General features: G+C 47.7%; 12 non-coding genes across 12 annotated transcripts; all 12 read left to right on the forward strand.

Annotated features, from left to right (window-relative positions):
* Positions 1-667: 667 nt before the first annotated feature.
* LOC142688733 (U2 spliceosomal RNA) lies at positions 668-858 on the forward strand. Its single transcript, XR_012857790.1, has one exon. It is a non-coding gene; the product is annotated as a U2 spliceosomal RNA (small nuclear RNA).
* A 1,292-nt stretch (positions 859-2,150) lies between these two features.
* Positions 2,151-2,341, forward strand: LOC142688745 (U2 spliceosomal RNA). The gene has a single exon (XR_012857801.1). It is a non-coding gene; the product is annotated as a U2 spliceosomal RNA (small nuclear RNA).
* Positions 2,342-3,621: 1,280 nt separating this feature from the next.
* Positions 3,622-3,812, forward strand: LOC142688758 (U2 spliceosomal RNA). The gene has a single exon (XR_012857812.1). It is a non-coding gene; the product is annotated as a U2 spliceosomal RNA (small nuclear RNA).
* Positions 3,813-5,104: 1,292 nt separating this feature from the next.
* LOC142688770 (U2 spliceosomal RNA) lies at positions 5,105-5,295 on the forward strand. The gene has a single exon (XR_012857823.1). It is a non-coding gene; the product is annotated as a U2 spliceosomal RNA (small nuclear RNA).
* A 1,276-nt stretch (positions 5,296-6,571) lies between these two features.
* On the forward strand, positions 6,572-6,762 carry LOC142688782 (U2 spliceosomal RNA). Its single transcript, XR_012857834.1, has one exon. It is a non-coding gene; the product is annotated as a U2 spliceosomal RNA (small nuclear RNA).
* A 1,304-nt stretch (positions 6,763-8,066) lies between these two features.
* Positions 8,067-8,257, forward strand: LOC142688794 (U2 spliceosomal RNA). The gene has a single exon (XR_012857845.1). It is a non-coding gene; the product is annotated as a U2 spliceosomal RNA (small nuclear RNA).
* A 1,296-nt stretch (positions 8,258-9,553) lies between these two features.
* Positions 9,554-9,744, forward strand: LOC142688807 (U2 spliceosomal RNA). Its single transcript, XR_012857856.1, has one exon. It is a non-coding gene; the product is annotated as a U2 spliceosomal RNA (small nuclear RNA).
* A 1,296-nt stretch (positions 9,745-11,040) lies between these two features.
* Positions 11,041-11,231, forward strand: LOC142688810 (U2 spliceosomal RNA). Its single transcript, XR_012857857.1, has one exon. It is a non-coding gene; the product is annotated as a U2 spliceosomal RNA (small nuclear RNA).
* Positions 11,232-12,511: 1,280 nt separating this feature from the next.
* LOC142688811 (U2 spliceosomal RNA) lies at positions 12,512-12,702 on the forward strand. Its single transcript, XR_012857858.1, has one exon. It is a non-coding gene; the product is annotated as a U2 spliceosomal RNA (small nuclear RNA).
* A 1,284-nt stretch (positions 12,703-13,986) lies between these two features.
* On the forward strand, positions 13,987-14,177 carry LOC142688813 (U2 spliceosomal RNA). The gene has a single exon (XR_012857859.1). It is a non-coding gene; the product is annotated as a U2 spliceosomal RNA (small nuclear RNA).
* Positions 14,178-15,485: 1,308 nt separating this feature from the next.
* LOC142688814 (U2 spliceosomal RNA) lies at positions 15,486-15,676 on the forward strand. The gene has a single exon (XR_012857860.1). It is a non-coding gene; the product is annotated as a U2 spliceosomal RNA (small nuclear RNA).
* Positions 15,677-16,980: 1,304 nt separating this feature from the next.
* Positions 16,981-17,171, forward strand: LOC142688815 (U2 spliceosomal RNA). The gene has a single exon (XR_012857861.1). It is a non-coding gene; the product is annotated as a U2 spliceosomal RNA (small nuclear RNA).
* Positions 17,172-17,934: the final 763 nt, after the last annotated feature.

Genomic DNA, 17,934 nt, shown 5'->3' on the forward strand with positions numbered 1-17,934 from the left:
AGGAGAAGTTGTCTGTAAAGTTGGTGGATGCCTATTTTCCATTTTGCAGTCCCTTGTCTCCCTCTTGTGGCCTCCTGGAGGCAACTAGCTGTGCAAAAAAAAGACAGCCTGGCGGCCGGCTGTTGCAGTGTTGCCCTCTCAGGCAACACTGAGTGACTGACTGAGCCTCACCGTCTTATATAAAGTTCAGACGGAACTTTGCACGTGTCATAGTGGAGCCCTCAGGATTCCAGAGCCAGCTTTCTGACATCATAATGGGGCCTCAGAGATAAAAGCCTGGGCCCAGGCAGTGTTGGTCAGTGCTGCTCAGCAGGCAGCACTGGACTGGACTGGATTACAGCTGATACAAGGTGTGAAGGAACAAGGGGTGGCTGTGGGCATGCACTTGCTGCCGCTGCCAGTGTTTATCTGCATGGCAGCAGGGCATTTGGGCGTTGCCAGGAAGGCGTTTTTATGTAGATTCCTCCTCTTTCAGCACTGCATTGTGGTGCAAGCAAAAGAAGCAAATCCTGTCTGGCTTCCTCTCCGGCCTTTATTCACCTCCCGTGTAGCTGTGAGTGTGTGAGCCTGCAGGGCCCCATGGAATTGCCTAGAAGTAGGCTGAATCGCTGCAAGGGCTGAACAGCAGTATCGGGCAGGCTCGGGCAACGCGCGGCCCGTTCGGGTTATCGCTTCTCGGCCTTTTGGCTAAGATCAAGTGTAGTATCTGTTCTTATCAGTTTAATATCTGATACGTCCCCTATCTGGGGACCATATATTAAATGGATTTTTAGAACAGGGAGATGGAAATAGAGCTTGCTCTGTCCACTCCACGCATTGACCTGGTATTGCAGTATTTCCAGGACCGGTGCACCCTTTCCTTATGTGTTGACTAAAAGCAGATTCCAAAAGTGTTTTTTGTCTTTGCTATTGTTTCTGTCTTTCTGAAGGGATCTCCCCTTTTAATCCCATTATTTCAACACCTGTTGGACAATGCATGAGTGATAATGAGCTCATTGATTAAATGCAATTAATGAATAGATTGCCACCTCTTGTTGTGTGTCGTCTGTGTTTCTGTGTTTCCGGCATTTCACATTGGAACACCTCATTCACCTTCCTTGTCTTCTCTCCGCCCTCCCTTTTAGGTAAGTTAAAGAGCTGCACCTGAGCCAGCCACTGATTGATTGATTGATTGATTGATTGATTGATTGATTGATTGATTGATTGATTGATGCAGCACAACAGTCAAATAGTGGAGTGGAGTAGGGGAACAGCAAACAGCCAATAAAGCAGCCCGCCCGCTCGCCTGCCCGCCACAATGGACCTACCTGTGTACACTAGATGGATGTGATGGAATGTACTGTCGTCCCTACATTTCAAGAAGAAGTAAGAATTGCAGTTGCAACAAAGCCTTGCTTGCCTACAAAGAGAGCAGCAATTTGGATTTGTTACTATGTTACCTAGAAGAATAACAAACTGTGCAAGGATGGAGGTTGTAGGAGCAAGGAGAAGTTGTCTGTAAAGTTGGTGGATGCCTATTTTCCATTTTGCAGTCCCTTGTCTCCCTCTTGTGGCCTCCTGGAGGCAACTAGCTGTGCAAAAAAAAGACAGCCTGGCGGCCGGCTGTTGCAGTGTTGCCCTCTCAGGCAACACTGAGTGACTGACTGAGCCTCACCGTCTTATATAAAGTTCAGACGGAACTTTGCACGTGTCATAGTGGAGCCCTCAGGATTCCAGAGCCAGCTTTCTGACATCATAATGGGGCCTCAGAGATAAAAGCCTGGGCCCAGGCAGTGTTGGTCAGTGCTGCTCAGCAGGCAGCACTGGACTGGACTGGATTACAGCTGATACAAGGTGTGAAGGAACAAGGGGTGGCTGTGGGCATGCACTTGCTGCCGCTGCCAGTGTTTATCTGCATGGCAGCAGGGCATTTGGGCGTTGCCAGGAAGGCGTTTTTATGTAGATTCCTCCTCTTTCAGCACTGCATTGTGGTGCAAGCAAAAGAAGCAAATCCTGTCTGGCTTCCTCTCCGGCCTTTATTCACCTCCCGTGTAGCTGTGAGTGTGTGAGCCTGCAGGGCCCCATGGAATTGCCTAGAAGTAGGCTGAATCGCTGCAAGGGCTGAACAGCAGTATCGGGCAGGCTCGGGCAACGCGCGGCCCGTTCGGGTTATCGCTTCTCGGCCTTTTGGCTAAGATCAAGTGTAGTATCTGTTCTTATCAGTTTAATATCTGATACGTCCCCTATCTGGGGACCATATATTAAATGGATTTTTAGAACAGGGAGATGGAAATAGAGCTTGCTCTGTCCACTCCACGCATTGACCTGGTATTGCAGTATTTCCAGGACCGGTGCACCCTTTCCTTATGTGTTGACTAAAAGCAGATTCCAAAAGTGTTTTTTGTCTTTGCTATTGTTTCTGTCTTTCTGAAGGGATCTCCCCTTTTAATCCCATTATTTCAACACCTGTTGGACAATGCATGAGTGATAATGAGCTCATTGATTAAATGCAATTAATGAATAGATTGCCACCTCTTGTTGTGTGTCGTCTGTGTTTCTGTGTTTCCGGCATTTCACATTGGAACACCTCATTCACCTTCCTTGTCTTCTCTCCGCCCTCCCTTTTAGGTAAGTTAAAGAGCTGCACCTGAGCCAGCCACTGATTGATTGATTGATTGATTGATTGATTGATTGATTGATTGATGCAGCACAACAGTCAAATAGTGGAGTGGAGTAGGGGAACAGCAAACAGCCAATAAAGCAGCCCGCCCGCTCGCCTGCCCGCCACAATGGACCTACCTGTGTACACTAGATGGATGTGATGGAATGTACTGTCGTCCCTACATTTCAAGAAGAAGTAAGAATTGCAGTTGCAACAAAGCCTTGCTTGCCTACAAAGAGAGCAGCAATTTGGATTTGTTACTATGTTACCTAGAAGAATAACAAACTGTGCAAGGATGGAGGTTGTAGGAGCAAGGAGAAGTTGTCTGTAAAGTTGGTGGATGCCTATTTTCCATTTTGCAGTCCCTTGTCTCCCTCTTGTGGCCTCCTGGAGGCAACTAGCTGTGCAAAAAAAAGACAGCCTGGCGGCCGGCTGTTGCAGTGTTGCCCTCTCAGGCAACACTGAGTGACTGACTGAGCCTCACCGTCTTATATAAAGTTCAGACGGAACTTTGCACGTGTCATAGTGGAGCCCTCAGGATTCCAGAGCCAGCTTTCTGACATCATAATGGGGCCTCAGAGATAAAAGCCTGGGCTCAGGCAGTGTTGGTCAGTGCTGCTCAGCAGGCAGCACTGGACTGGACTGGATTACAGCTGATACAAGGTGTGAAGGAACAAGGGGTGGCTGTGGGCATGCACTTGCTGCCGCTGCCAGTGTTTATCTGCATGGCAGCAGGGCATTTGGGCGTTGCCAGGAAGGCGTTTTTATGTAGATTCCTCCTCTTTCAGCACTGCATTGTGGTGCAAGCAAAAGAAGCAAATCCTGTCTGGCTTCCTCTCCGGCCTTTATTCACCTCCCGTGTAGCTGTGAGTGTGTGAGCCTGCAGGGCCCCATGGAATTGCCTAGAAGTAGGCAGAATCGCTGCAAGGGCTGAACAGCAGTATCGGGCAGGCTCGGGCAACGCGCGGCCCGTTTGGGTTATCGCTTCTCGGCCTTTTGGCTAAGATCAAGTGTAGTATCTGTTCTTATCAGTTTAATATCTGATACGTCCCCTATCTGGGGACCATATATTAAATGGATTTTTAGAACAGGGAGATGGAAATAGAGCTTGCTCTGTCCACTCCACGCATTGACCTGGTATTGCAGTATTTCCAGGACCGGTGCACCCTTTCCTTATGTGTTGACTAAAAGCAGATTCCAAAAGTGTTTTTTGTCTTTGCTATTGTTTCTGTCTTTCTGAAGGGATCTCCCCTTTTAATCCCATTATTTCAACACCTGTTGGACAATGCATGAGTGATAATGAGCTCATTGATTAAATGCAATTAATGAATAGATTGCCACCTCTTGTTGTGTGTCGTCTGTGTTTCTGTGTTTCCGGCATTTCACATTGGAACACCTCATTCACCTTCCTTGTCTTCTCTCCGCCCTCCCTTTTAGGTAAGTTAAAGAGCTGCACCTGAGCCAGCCACTGATTGATTGATTGATTGATTGATTGATTGATTGATTGATTGATTGATTGATTGATGCAGCACAACAGTCAAATAGTGGAGTGGAGTAGGGGAACAGCAAACAGCCAATAAAGCAGCCCGCCCGCTCGCCTGCCCGCCACAATGGACCTACCTGTGTACACTAGATGGATGTGATGGAATGTACTGTCGTCCCTACATTTCAAGAAGAAGTAAGAATTGCAGTTGCAACAAAGCCTTGCTTGCCTACAAAGAGAGCAGCAATTTGGATTTGTTACTATGTTACCTAGAAGAATAACAAACTGTGCAAGGATGGAGGTTGTAGGAGCAAGGAGAAGTTGTCTGTAAAGTTGGTGGATGCCTATTTTCCATTTTGCAGTCCCTTGTCTCCCTCTTGTGGCCTCCTGGAGGCAACTAGCTGTGCAAAAAAAAGACAGCCTGGCGGCCGGCTGTTGCAGTGTTGCCCTCTCAGGCAACACTGAGTGACTGACTGAGCCTCACCGTCTTATATAAAGTTCAGACGGAACTTTGCACGTGTCATAGTGGAGCCCTCAGGATTCCAGAGCCAGCTTTCTGACATCATAATGGGGCCTCAGAGATAAAAGCCTGGGCCCAGGCAGTGTTGGTCAGTGCTGCTCAGCAGGCAGCACTGGACTGGACTGGATTACAGCTGATACAAGGTGTGAAGGAACAAGGGGTGGCTGTGGGCATGCACTTGCTGCCGCTGCCAGTGTTTATCTGCATGGCAGCAGGGCATTTGGGCGTTGCCAGGAAGGCGTTTTTATGTAGATTCCTCCTCTTTCAGCACTGCATTGTGGTGCAAGCAAAAGAAGCAAATCCTGTCTGGCTTCCTCTCCGGCCTTTATTCACCTCCCGTGTAGCTGTGAGTGTGTGAGCCTGCAGGGCCCCATGGAATTGCCTAGAAGTAGGCTGAATCGCTGCAAGGGCTGAACAGCAGTATCGGGCAGGCTCGGGCAACGCGCGGCCCGTTCGGGTTATCGCTTCTCGGCCTTTTGGCTAAGATCAAGTGTAGTATCTGTTCTTATCAGTTTAATATCTGATACGTCCCCTATCTGGGGACCATATATTAAATGGATTTTTAGAACAGGGAGATGGAAATAGAGCTTGCTCTGTCCACTCCACGCATTGACCTGGTATTGCAGTATTTCCAGGACCGGTGCACCCTTTCCTTATGTGTTGACTAAAAGCAGATTCCAAAAGTGTTTTTTGTCTTTGCTATTGTTTCTGTCTTTCTGAAGGGATCTCCCCTTTTAATCCCATTATTTCAACACCTGTTGGACAATGCATGAGTGATAATGAGCTCATTGATTAAATGCAATTAATGAATAGATTGCCACCTCTTGTTGTGTGTCGTCTGTGTTTCTGTGTTTCCGGCATTTCACATTGGAACACCTCATTCACCTTCCTTGTCTTCTCTCCGCCCTCCCTTTTAGGTAAGTTAAAGAGCTGCACCTGAGCCAGCCACTGATTGATTGATTGATTGATTGATTGATTGATTGATTGATGCAGCACAACAGTCAAATAGTGGAGTGGAGTAGGGGAACAGCAAACAGCCAATAAAGCAGCCCGCCCGCTCGCCTGCCCGCCACAATGGACCTACCTGTGTACACTAGATGGATGTGATGGAATGTACTGTCGTCCCTACATTTCAAGAAGAAGTAAGAATTGCAGTTGCAACAAAGCCTTGCTTGCCTACAAAGAGAGCAGCAATTTGGATTTGTTACTATGTTACCTAGAAGAATAACAAACTGTGCAAGGATGGAGGTTGTAGGAGCAAGGAGAAGTTGTCTGTAAAGTTGGTGGATGCCTATTTTCCATTTTGCAGTCCCTTGTCTCCCTCTTGTGGCCTCCTGGAGGCAACTAGCTGTGCAAAAAAAAGACAGCCTGGCGGCCGGCTGTTGCAGTGTTGCCCTCTCAGGCAACACTGAGTGACTGACTGAGCCTCACCGTCTTATATAAAGTTCAGACGGAACTTTGCACGTGTCATAGTGGAGCCCTCAGGATTCCAGAGCCAGCTTTCTGACATCATAATGGGGCCTCAGAGATAAAAGCCTGGGCCCAGGCAGTGTTGGTCAGTGCTGCTCAGCAGGCAGCACTGGACTGGACTGGATTACAGCTGATACAAGGTGTGAAGGAACAAGGGGTGGCTGTGGGCATGCACTTGCTGCCGCTGCCAGTGTTTATCTGCATGGCAGCAGGGCATTTGGGCGTTGCCAGGAAGGCGTTTTTATGTAGATTCCTCCTCTTTCAGCACTGCATTGTGGTGCAAGCAAAAGAAGCAAATCCTGTCTGGCTTCCTCTCCGGCCTTTATTCACCTCCCGTGTAGCTGTGAGTGTGTGAGCCTGCAGGGCCCCATGGAATTGCCTAGAAGTAGGCAGAATCGCTGCAAGGGCTGAACAGCAGTATCGGGCAGGCTCGGGCAACGCGCGGCCCGTTTGGGTTATCGCTTCTCGGCCTTTTGGCTAAGATCAAGTGTAGTATCTGTTCTTATCAGTTTAATATCTGATACGTCCCCTATCTGGGGACCATATATTAAATGGATTTTTAGAACAGGGAGATGGAAATAGAGCTTGCTCTGTCCACTCCACGCATTGACCTGGTATTGCAGTATTTCCAGGACCGGTGCACCCTTTCCTTATGTGTTGACTAAAAGCAGATTCCAAAAGTGTTTTTTGTCTTTGCTATTGTTTCTGTCTTTCTGAAGGGATCTCCCCTTTTAATCCCATTATTTCAACACCTGTTGGACAATGCATGAGTGATAATGAGCTCATTGATTAAATGCAATTAATGAATAGATTGCCACCTCTTGTTGTGTGTCGTCTGTGTTTCTGTGTTTCCGGCATTTCACATTGGAACACCTCATTCACCTTCCTTGTCTTCTCTCCGCCCTCCCTTTTAGGTAAGTTAAAGAGCTGCACCTGAGCCAGCCACTGATTGATTGATTGATTGATTGATTGATTGATTGATTGATTGATTGATTGATTGATTGATTGATTGATGCAGCACAACAGTCAAATAGTGGAGTGGAGTAGGGGAACAGCAAACAGCCAATAAAGCAGCCCGCCCGCTCGCCTGCCCGCCACAATGGACCTACCTGTGTACACTAGATGGATGTGATGGAATGTACTGTCGTCCCTACATTTCAAGAAGAAGTAAGAATTGCAGTTGCAACAAAGCCTTGCTTGCCTACAAAGAGAGCAGCAATTTGGATTTGTTACTATGTTACCTAGAAGAATAACAAACTGTGCAAGGATGGAGGTTGTAGGAGCAAGGAGAAGTTGTCTGTAAAGTTGGTGGATGCCTATTTTCCATTTTGCAGTCCCTTGTCTCCCTCTTGTGGCCTCCTGGAGGCAACTAGCTGTGCAAAAAAAAGACAGCCTGGCGGCCGGCTGTTGCAGTGTTGCCCTCTCAGGCAACACTGAGTGACTGACTGAGCCTCACCGTCTTATATAAAGTTCAGACGGAACTTTGCACGTGTCATAGTGGAGCCCTCAGGATTCCAGAGCCAGCTTTCTGACATCATAATGGGGCCTCAGAGATAAAAGCCTGGGCCCAGGCAGTGTTGGTCAGTGCTGCTCAGCAGGCAGCACTGGACTGGACTGGATTACAGCTGATACAAGGTGTGAAGGAACAAGGGGTGGCTGTGGGCATGCACTTGCTGCCGCTGCCAGTGTTTATCTGCATGGCAGCAGGGCATTTGGGCGTTGCCAGGAAGGCGTTTTTATGTAGATTCCTCCTCTTTCAGCACTGCATTGTGGTGCAAGCAAAAGAAGCAAATCCTGTCTGGCTTCCTCTCCGGCCTTTATTCACCTCCCGTGTAGCTGTGAGTGTGTGAGCCTGCAGGGCCCCATGGAATTGCCTAGAAGTAGGCTGAATCGCTGCAAGGGCTGAACAGCAGTATCGGGCAGGCTCGGGCAACGCGCGGCCCGTTCGGGTTATCGCTTCTCGGCCTTTTGGCTAAGATCAAGTGTAGTATCTGTTCTTATCAGTTTAATATCTGATACGTCCCCTATCTGGGGACCATATATTAAATGGATTTTTAGAACAGGGAGATGGAAATAGAGCTTGCTCTGTCCACTCCACGCATTGACCTGGTATTGCAGTATTTCCAGGACCGGTGCACCCTTTCCTTATGTGTTGACTAAAAGCAGATTCCAAAAGTGTTTTTTGTCTTTGCTATTGTTTCTGTCTTTCTGAAGGGATCTCCCCTTTTAATCCCATTATTTCAACACCTGTTGGACAATGCATGAGTGATAATGAGCTCATTGATTAAATGCAATTAATGAATAGATTGCCACCTCTTGTTGTGTGTCGTCTGTGTTTCTGTGTTTCCGGCATTTCACATTGGAACACCTCATTCACCTTCCTTGTCTTCTCTCCGCCCTCCCTTTTAGGTAAGTTAAAGAGCTGCACCTGAGCCAGCCACTGATTGATTGATTGATTGATTGATTGATTGATTGATTGATTGATTGATTGATTGATTGATGCAGCACAACAGTCAAATAGTGGAGTGGAGTAGGGGAACAGCAAACAGCCAATAAAGCAGCCCGCCCGCTCGCCTGCCCGCCACAATGGACCTGCCTGTGTACACTAGATGGATGTGATGGAATGTACTGTCGTCCCTACATTTCAAGAAGAAGTAAGAATTGCAGTTGCAACAAAGCCTTGCTTGCCTACAAAGAGAGCAGCAATTTGGATTTGTTACTATGTTACCTAGAAGAATAACAAACTGTGCAAGGATGGAGGTTGTAGGAGCAAGGAGAAGTTGTCTGTAAAGTTGGTGGATGCCTATTTTCCATTTTGCAGTCCCTTGTCTCCCTCTTGTGGCCTCCTGGAGGCAACTAGCTGTGCAAAAAAAAGACAGCCTGGCGGCCGGCTGTTGCAGTGTTGCCCTCTCAGGCAACACTGAGTGACTGACTGAGCCTCACCGTCTTATATAAAGTTCAGACGGAACTTTGCACGTGTCATAGTGGAGCCCTCAGGATTCCAGAGCCAGCTTTCTGACATCATAATGGGGCCTCAGAGATAAAAGCCTGGGCCCAGGCAGTGTTGGTCAGTGCTGCTCAGCAGGCAGCACTGGACTGGACTGGATTACAGCTGATACAAGGTGTGAAGGAACAAGGGGTGGCTGTGGGCATGCACTTGCTGCCGCTGCCAGTGTTTATCTGCATGGCAGCAGGGCATTTGGGCGTTGCCAGGAAGGCGTTTTTATGTAGATTCCTCCTCTTTCAGCACTGCATTGTGGTGCAAGCAAAAGAAGCAAATCCTGTCTGGCTTCCTCTCCGGCCTTTATTCACCTCCCGTGTAGCTGTGAGTGTGTGAGCCTGCAGGGCCCCATGGAATTGCCTAGAAGTAGGCTGAATCGCTGCAAGGGCTGAACAGCAGTATCGGGCAGGCTCGGGCAACGCGCGGCCCGTTCGGGTTATCGCTTCTCGGCCTTTTGGCTAAGATCAAGTGTAGTATCTGTTCTTATCAGTTTAATATCTGATACGTCCCCTATCTGGGGACCATATATTAAATGGATTTTTAGAACAGGGAGATGGAAATAGAGCTTGCTCTGTCCACTCCACGCATTGACCTGGTATTGCAGTATTTCCAGGACCGGTGCACCCTTTCCTTATGTGTTGACTAAAAGCAGATTCCAAAAGTGTTTTTTGTCTTTGCTATTGTTTCTGTCTTTCTGAAGGGATCTCCCCTTTTAATCCCATTATTTCAACACCTGTTGGACAATGCATGAGTGATAATGAGCTCATTGATTAAATGCAATTAATGAATAGATTGCCACCTCTTGTTGTGTGTCGTCTGTGTTTCTGTGTTTCCGGCATTTCACATTGGAACACCTCATTCACCTTCCTTGTCTTCTCTCCGCCCTCCCTTTTAGGTAAGTTAAAGAGCTGCACCTGAGCCAGCCACTGATTGATTGATTGATTGATTGATTGATTGATTGATTGATTGATTGATTGATTGATTGATGCAGCACAACAGTCAAATAGTGGAGTGGAGTAGGGGAACAGCAAACAGCCAATAAAGCAGCCCGCCCGCTCGCCTGCCCGCCACAATGGACCTGCCTGTGTACACTAGATGGATGTGATGGAATGTACTGTCGTCCCTACATTTCAAGAAGAAGTAAGAATTGCAGTTGCAACAAAGCCTTGCTTGCCTACAAAGAGAGCAGCAATTTGGATTTGTTACTATGTTACCTAGAAGAATAACAAACTGTGCAAGGATGGAGGTTGTAGGAGCAAGGAGAAGTTGTCTGTAAAGTTGGTGGATGCCTATTTTCCATTTTGCAGTCCCTTGTCTCCCTCTTGTGGCCTCCTGGAGGCAACTAGCTGTGCAAAAAAAAGACAGCCTGGCGGCCGGCTGTTGCAGTGTTGCCCTCTCAGGCAACACTGAGTGACTGACTGAGCCTCACCGTCTTATATAAAGTTCAGACGGAACTTTGCACGTGTCATAGTGGAGCCCTCAGGATTCCAGAGCCAGCTTTCTGACATCATAATGGGGCCTCAGAGATAAAAGCCTGGGCCCAGGCAGTGTTGGTCAGTGCTGCTCAGCAGGCAGCACTGGACTGGACTGGATTACAGCTGATACAAGGTGTGAAGGAACAAGGGGTGGCTGTGGGCATGCACTTGCTGCCGCTGCCAGTGTTTATCTGCATGGCAGCAGGGCATTTGGGCGTTGCCAGGAAGGCGTTTTTATGTAGATTCCTCCTCTTTCAGCACTGCATTGTGGTGCAAGCAAAAGAAGCAAATCCTGTCTGGCTTCCTCTCCGGCCTTTATTCACCTCCCGTGTAGCTGTGAGTGTGTGAGCCTGCAGGGCCCCATGGAATTGCCTAGAAGTAGGCTGAATCGCTGCAAGGGCTGAACAGCAGTATCGGGCAGGCTCGGGCAACGCGCGGCCCGTTCGGGTTATCGCTTCTCGGCCTTTTGGCTAAGATCAAGTGTAGTATCTGTTCTTATCAGTTTAATATCTGATACGTCCCCTATCTGGGGACCATATATTAAATGGATTTTTAGAACAGGGAGATGGAAATAGAGCTTGCTCTGTCCACTCCACGCATTGACCTGGTATTGCAGTATTTCCAGGACCGGTGCACCCTTTCCTTATGTGTTGACTAAAAGCAGATTCCAAAAGTGTTTTTTGTCTTTGCTATTGTTTCTGTCTTTCTGAAGGGATCTCCCCTTTTAATCCCATTATTTCAACACCTGTTGGACAATGCATGAGTGATAATGAGCTCATTGATTAAATGCAATTAATGAATAGATTGCCACCTCTTGTTGTGTGTCGTCTGTGTTTCTGTGTTTCCGGCATTTCACATTGGAACACCTCATTCACCTTCCTTGTCTTCTCTCCGCCCTCCCTTTTAGGTAAGTTAAAGAGCTGCACCTGAGCCAGCCACTGATTGATTGATTGATTGATTGATTGATTGATTGATTGATTGATGCAGCACAACAGTCAAATAGTGGAGTGGAGTAGGGGAACAGCAAACAGCCAATAAAGCAGCCCGCCCGCTCGCCTGCCCGCCACAATGGACCTACCTGTGTACACTAGATGGATGTGATGGAAAGTACTGTTGTCCCTACATTTCAAGAAGAAGTAAGAATTGCAGTTGCAACAAAGCCTTGCTTGCCTACAAAGAGAGCAGCAATTTGGATTTGTTACTATGTTACCTAGAAGAATAACAAACTGTGCAAGGATGGAGGTTGTAGGAGCAAGGAGAAGTTGTCTGTAAAGTTGGTGGATGCCTATTTTCCATTTTGCAGTCCCTTGTCTCCCTCTTGTGGCCTCCTGGAGGCAACTAGCTGTGCAAAAAAAAGACAGCCTGGCGGCCGGCTGTTGCAGTGTTGCCCTCTCAGGCAACACTGAGTGACTGACTGAGCCTCACCGTCTTATATAAAGTTCAGACGGAACTTTGCACGTGTCATAGTGGAGCCCTCAGGATTCCAGAGCCAGCTTTCTGACATCATAATGGGGCCTCAGAGATAAAAGCCTGGGCCCAGGCAGTGTTGGTCAGTGCTGCTCAGCAGGCAGCACTGGACTGGACTGGATTACAGCTGATACAAGGTGTGAAGGAACAAGGGGTGGCTGTGGGCATGCACTTGCTGCCGCTGCCAGTGTTTATCTGCATGGCAGCAGGGCATTTGGGCGTTGCCAGGAAGGCGTTTTTATGTAGATTCCTCCTCTTTCAGCACTGCATTGTGGTGCAAGCAAAAGAAGCAAATCCTGTCTGGCTTCCTCTCCGGCCTTTATTCACCTCCCGTGTAGCTGTGAGTGTGTGAGCCTGCAGGGCCCCATGGAATTGCCTAGAAGTAGGCTGAATCGCTGCAAGGGCTGAACAGCAGTATCGGGCAGGCTCGGGCAACGCGCGGCCCGTTCGGGTTATCGCTTCTCGGCCTTTTGGCTAAGATCAAGTGTAGTATCTGTTCTTATCAGTTTAATATCTGATACGTCCCCTATCTGGGGACCATATATTAAATGGATTTTTAGAACAGGGAGATGGAAATAGAGCTTGCTCTGTCCACTCCACGCATTGACCTGGTATTGCAGTATTTCCAGGACCGGTGCACCCTTTCCTTATGTGTTGACTAAAAGCAGATTCCAAAAGTGTTTTTTGTCTTTGCTATTGTTTCTGTCTTTCTGAAGGGATCTCCCCTTTTAATCCCATTATTTCAACACCTGTTGGACAATGCATGAGTGATAATGAGCTCATTGATTAAATGCAATTAATGAATAGATTGCCACCTCTTGTTGTGTGTCGTCTGTGTTTCTGTGTTTCCGGCATTTCACATTGGAACACCTCATTCACCTTCCTTGTCTTCTCTCCGCCCTCCCTTTTAGGTAAGTTAAAGAGCTGCACCTGAGCCAGCCACTGATTGATTGATTGATTGATTGATTGATTGATTGATTGATTGATTGATGCAGCACAACAGTCAAATAGTGGAGTGGAGTAGGGGAACAGCAAACAGCCAATAAAGCAGCCCGCCCGCTCGCCTGCCCGCCACAATGGACCTACCTGTGTACACTAGATGGATGTGATGGAATGTACTGTCGTCCCTACATTTCAAGAAGAAGTAAGAATTGCAGTTGCAACAAAGCCTTGCTTGCCTACAAAGAGAGCAGCAATTTGGATTTGTTACTATGTTACCTAGAAGAATAACAAACTGTGCAAGGATGGAGGTTGTAGGAGCAAGGAGAAGTTGTCTGTAAAGTTGGTGGATGCCTATTTTCCATTTTGCAGTCCCTTGTCTCCCTCTTGTGGCCTCCTGGAGGCAACTAGCTGTGCAAAAAAAAGACAGCCTGGCGGCCGGCTGTTGCAGTGTTGCCCTCTCAGGCAACACTGAGTGACTGACTGAGCCTCACCGTCTTATATAAAGTTCAGACGGAACTTTGCACGTGTCATAGTGGAGCCCTCAGGATTCCAGAGCCAGCTTTCTGACATCATAATGGGGCCTCAGAGATAAAAGCCTGGGCCCAGGCAGTGTTGGTCAGTGCTGCTCAGCAGGCAGCACTGGACTGGACTGGATTACAGCTGATACAAGGTGTGAAGGAACAAGGGGTGGCTGTGGGCATGCACTTGCTGCCGCTGCCAGTGTTTATCTGCATGGCAGCAGGGCATTTGGGCGTTGCCAGGAAGGCGTTTTTATGTAGATTCCTCCTCTTTCAGCACTGCATTGTGGTGCAAGCAAAAGAAGCAAATCCTGTCTGGCTTCCTCTCCGGCCTTTATTCACCTCCCGTGTAGCTGTGAGTGTGTGAGCCTGCAGGGCCCCATGGAATTGCCTAGAAGTAGGCTGAATCGCTGCAAGGGCTGAACAGCAGTATCGGGCAGGCTCGGGCAACGCGCGGCCCGTTCGGGTTATCGCTTCTCGGCCTTTTGGCTAAGATCAAGTGTAGTATCTGTTCTTATCAGTTTAATATCTGATACGTCCCCTATCTGGGGACCATATATTAAATGGATTTTTAGAACAGGGAGATGGAAATAGAGCTTGCTCTGTCCACTCCACGCATTGACCTGGTATTGCAGTATTTCCAGGACCGGTGCACCCTTTCCTTATGTGTTGACTAAAAGCAGATTCCAAAAGTGTTTTTTGTCTTTGCTATTGTTTCTGTCTTTCTGAAGGGATCTCCCCTTTTAATCCCATTATTTCAACACCTGTTGGACAATGCATGAGTGATAATGAGCTCATTGATTAAATGCAATTAATGAATAGATTGCCACCTCTTGTTGTGTGTCGTCTGTGTTTCTGTGTTTCCGGCATTTCACATTGGAACACCTCATTCACCTTCCTTGTCTTCTCTCCGCCCTCCCTTTTAGGTAAGTTAAAGAGCTGCACCTGAGCCAGCCACTGATTGATTGATTGATTGATTGATTGATTGATTGATTGATTGATTGATTGATTGATTGATTGATTGATTGATGCAGCACAACAGTCAAATAGTGGAGTGGAGTAGGGGAACAGCAAACAGCCAATAAAGCAGCCCGCCCGCTCGCCTGCCCGCCACAATGGACCTACCTGTGTACACTAGATGGATGTGATGGAATGTACTGTCGTCCCTACATTTCAAGAAGAAGTAAGAATTGCAGTTGCAACAAAGCCTTGCTTGCCTACAAAGAGAGCAGCAATTTGGATTTGTTACTATGTTACCTAGAAGAATAACAAACTGTGCAAGGATGGAGGTTGTAGGAGCAAGGAGAAGTTGTCTGTAAAGTTGGTGGATGCCTATTTTCCATTTTGCAGTCCCTTGTCTCCCTCTTGTGGCCTCCTGGAGGCAACTAGCTGTGCAAAAAAAAGACAGCCTGGCGGCCGGCTGTTGCAGTGTTGCCCTCTCAGGCAACACTGAGTGACTGACTGAGCCTCACCGTCTTATATAAAGTTCAGACGGAACTTTGCACGTGTCATAGTGGAGCCCTCAGGATTCCAGAGCCAGCTTTCTGACATCATAATGGGGCCTCAGAGATAAAAGCCTGGGCCCAGGCAGTGTTGGTCAGTGCTGCTCAGCAGGCAGCACTGGACTGGACTGGATTACAGCTGATACAAGGTGTGAAGGAACAAGGGGTGGCTGTGGGCATGCACTTGCTGCCGCTGCCAGTGTTTATCTGCATGGCAGCAGGGCATTTGGGCGTTGCCAGGAAGGCGTTTTTATGTAGATTCCTCCTCTTTCAGCACTGCATTGTGGTGCAAGCAAAAGAAGCAAATCCTGTCTGGCTTCCTCTCCGGCCTTTATTCACCTCCCGTGTAGCTGTGAGTGTGTGAGCCTGCAGGGCCCCATGGAATTGCCTAGAAGTAGGCTGAATCGCTGCAAGGGCTGAACAGCAGTATCGGGCAGGCTCGGGCAACGCGCGGCCCGTTCGGGTTATCGCTTCTCGGCCTTTTGGCTAAGATCAAGTGTAGTATCTGTTCTTATCAGTTTAATATCTGATACGTCCCCTATCTGGGGACCATATATTAAATGGATTTTTAGAACAGGGAGATGGAAATAGAGCTTGCTCTGTCCACTCCACGCATTGACCTGGTATTGCAGTATTTCCAGGACCGGTGCACCCTTTCCTTATGTGTTGACTAAAAGCAGATTCCAAAAGTGTTTTTTGTCTTTGCTATTGTTTCTGTCTTTCTGAAGGGATCTCCCCTTTTAATCCCATTATTTCAACACCTGTTGGACAATGCATGAGTGATAATGAGCTCATTGATTAAATGCAATTAATGAATAGATTGCCACCTCTTGTTGTGTGTCGTCTGTGTTTCTGTGTTTCCGGCATTTCACATTGGAACACCTCATTCACCTTCCTTGTCTTCTCTCCGCCCTCCCTTTTAGGTAAGTTAAAGAGCTGCACCTGAGCCAGCCACTGATTGATTGATTGATTGATTGATTGATTTATTGATTGATTGATTGATTGATTGATTGATTGATTGATGCAGCACAACAGTCAAATAGTGGAGTGGAGTAGGGGAACAGCAAACAGCCAATAAAGCAGCCCGCCCGCTCGCCTGCCCGCCACAATGGACCTACCTGTGTACACTAGATGGATGTGATGGAATGTACTGTCGTCCCTACATTTCAAGAAGAAGTAAGAATTGCAGTTGCAACAAAGCCTTGCTTGCCTACAAAGAGAGCAGCAATTTGGATTTGTTACTATGTTACCTAGAAGAATAACAAACTGTGCAAGGATGGAGGTTGTAGGAGCAAGGAGAAGTTGTCTGTAAAGTTGGTGGATGCCTATTTTCCATTTTGCAGTCCCTTGTCTCCCTCTTGTGGCCTCCTGGAGGCAACTAGCTGTGCAAAAAAAAGACAGCCTGGCGGCCGGCTGTTGCAGTGTTGCCCTCTCAGGCAACACTGAGTGACTGACTGAGCCTCACCGTCTTATATAAAGTTCAGACGGAACTTTGCACGTGTCATAGTGGAGCCCTCAGGATTCCAGAGCCAGCTTTCTGACATCATAATGGGGCCTCAGAGATAAAAGCCTGGGCCCAGGCAGTGTTGGTCAGTGCTGCTCAGCAGGCAGCACTGGACTGGACTGGATTACAGCTGATACAAGGTGTGAAGGAACAAGGGGTGGCTGTGGGCATGCACTTGCTGCCGCTGCCAGTGTTTATCTGCATGGCAGCAGGGCATTTGGGCGTTGCCAGGAAGGCGTTTTTATGTAGATTCCTCCTCTTTCAGCACTGCATTGTGGTGCAAGCAAAAGAAGCAAATCCTGTCTGGCTTCCTCTCCGGCCTTTATTCACCTCCCGTGTAGCTGTGAGTGTGTGAGCCTGCAGGGCCCCATGGAATTGCCTAGAAGTAGGCTGAATAGCTGCAAGGGCTGAACAGCAGTATCGGGCAGGCTCGGGCAACGCGCGGCCCGTTCGGGTTATCGCTTCTCGGCCTTTTGGCTAAGATCAAGTGTAGTATCTGTTCTTATCAGTTTAATATCTGATACGTCCCCTATCTGGGGACCATATATTAAATGGATTTTTAGAACAGGGAGATGGAAATAGAGCTTGCTCTGTCCACTCCACGCATTGACCTGGTATTGCAGTATTTCCAGGACCGGTGCACCCTTTCCTTATGTGTTGACTAAAAGCAGATTCCAAAAGTGTTTTTTGTCTTTGCTATTGTTTCTGTCTTTCTGAAGGGATCTCCCCTTTTAATCCCATTATTTCAACACCTGTTGGACAATGCATGAGTGATAATGAGCTCATTGATTAAATGCAATTAATGAATAGATTGCCACCTCTTGTTGTGTGTCGTCTGTGTTTCTGTGTTTCCGGCATTTCACATTGGAACACCTCATTCACCTTCCTTGTCTTCTCTCCGCCCTCCCTTTTAGGTAAGTTAAAGAGCTGCACCTGAGCCAGCCACTGATTGATTGATTGATTGATTGATTGATTGATTGATTGATTGATTGATTGATTGATTGATGCAGCACAACAGTCAAATAGTGGAGTGGAGTAGGGGAACAGCAAACAGCCAATAAAGCAGCCCGCCCGCTCGCCTGCCCGCCACAATGGACCTACCTGTGTACACTAGATGGATGTGATGGAATGTACTGTCGTCCCTACATTTCAAGAAGAAGTAAGAATTGCAGTTGCAACAAAGCCTTGCTTGCCTACAAAGAGAGCAGCAATTTGGATTTGTTACTATGTTACCTAGAAGAATAACAAACTGTGCAAGGATGGAGGTTGTAGGAGCAAGGAGAAGTTGTCTGTAAAGTTGGTGGATGCCTATTTTCCATTTTGCAGTCCCTTGTCTCCCTCTTGTGGCCTCCTGGAGGCAACTAGCTGTGCAAAAAAAAGACAGCCTGGCGGCCGGCTGTTGCAGTGTTGC

Source organism: Rhinoderma darwinii (genome assembly GCF_050947455.1).
Source record: "Rhinoderma darwinii isolate aRhiDar2 chromosome 5 unlocalized genomic scaffold, aRhiDar2.hap1 SUPER_5_unloc_26, whole genome shotgun sequence".
Classification (NCBI taxonomy): Eukaryota; Metazoa; Chordata; class Amphibia; order Anura; family Rhinodermatidae; genus Rhinoderma; species Rhinoderma darwinii.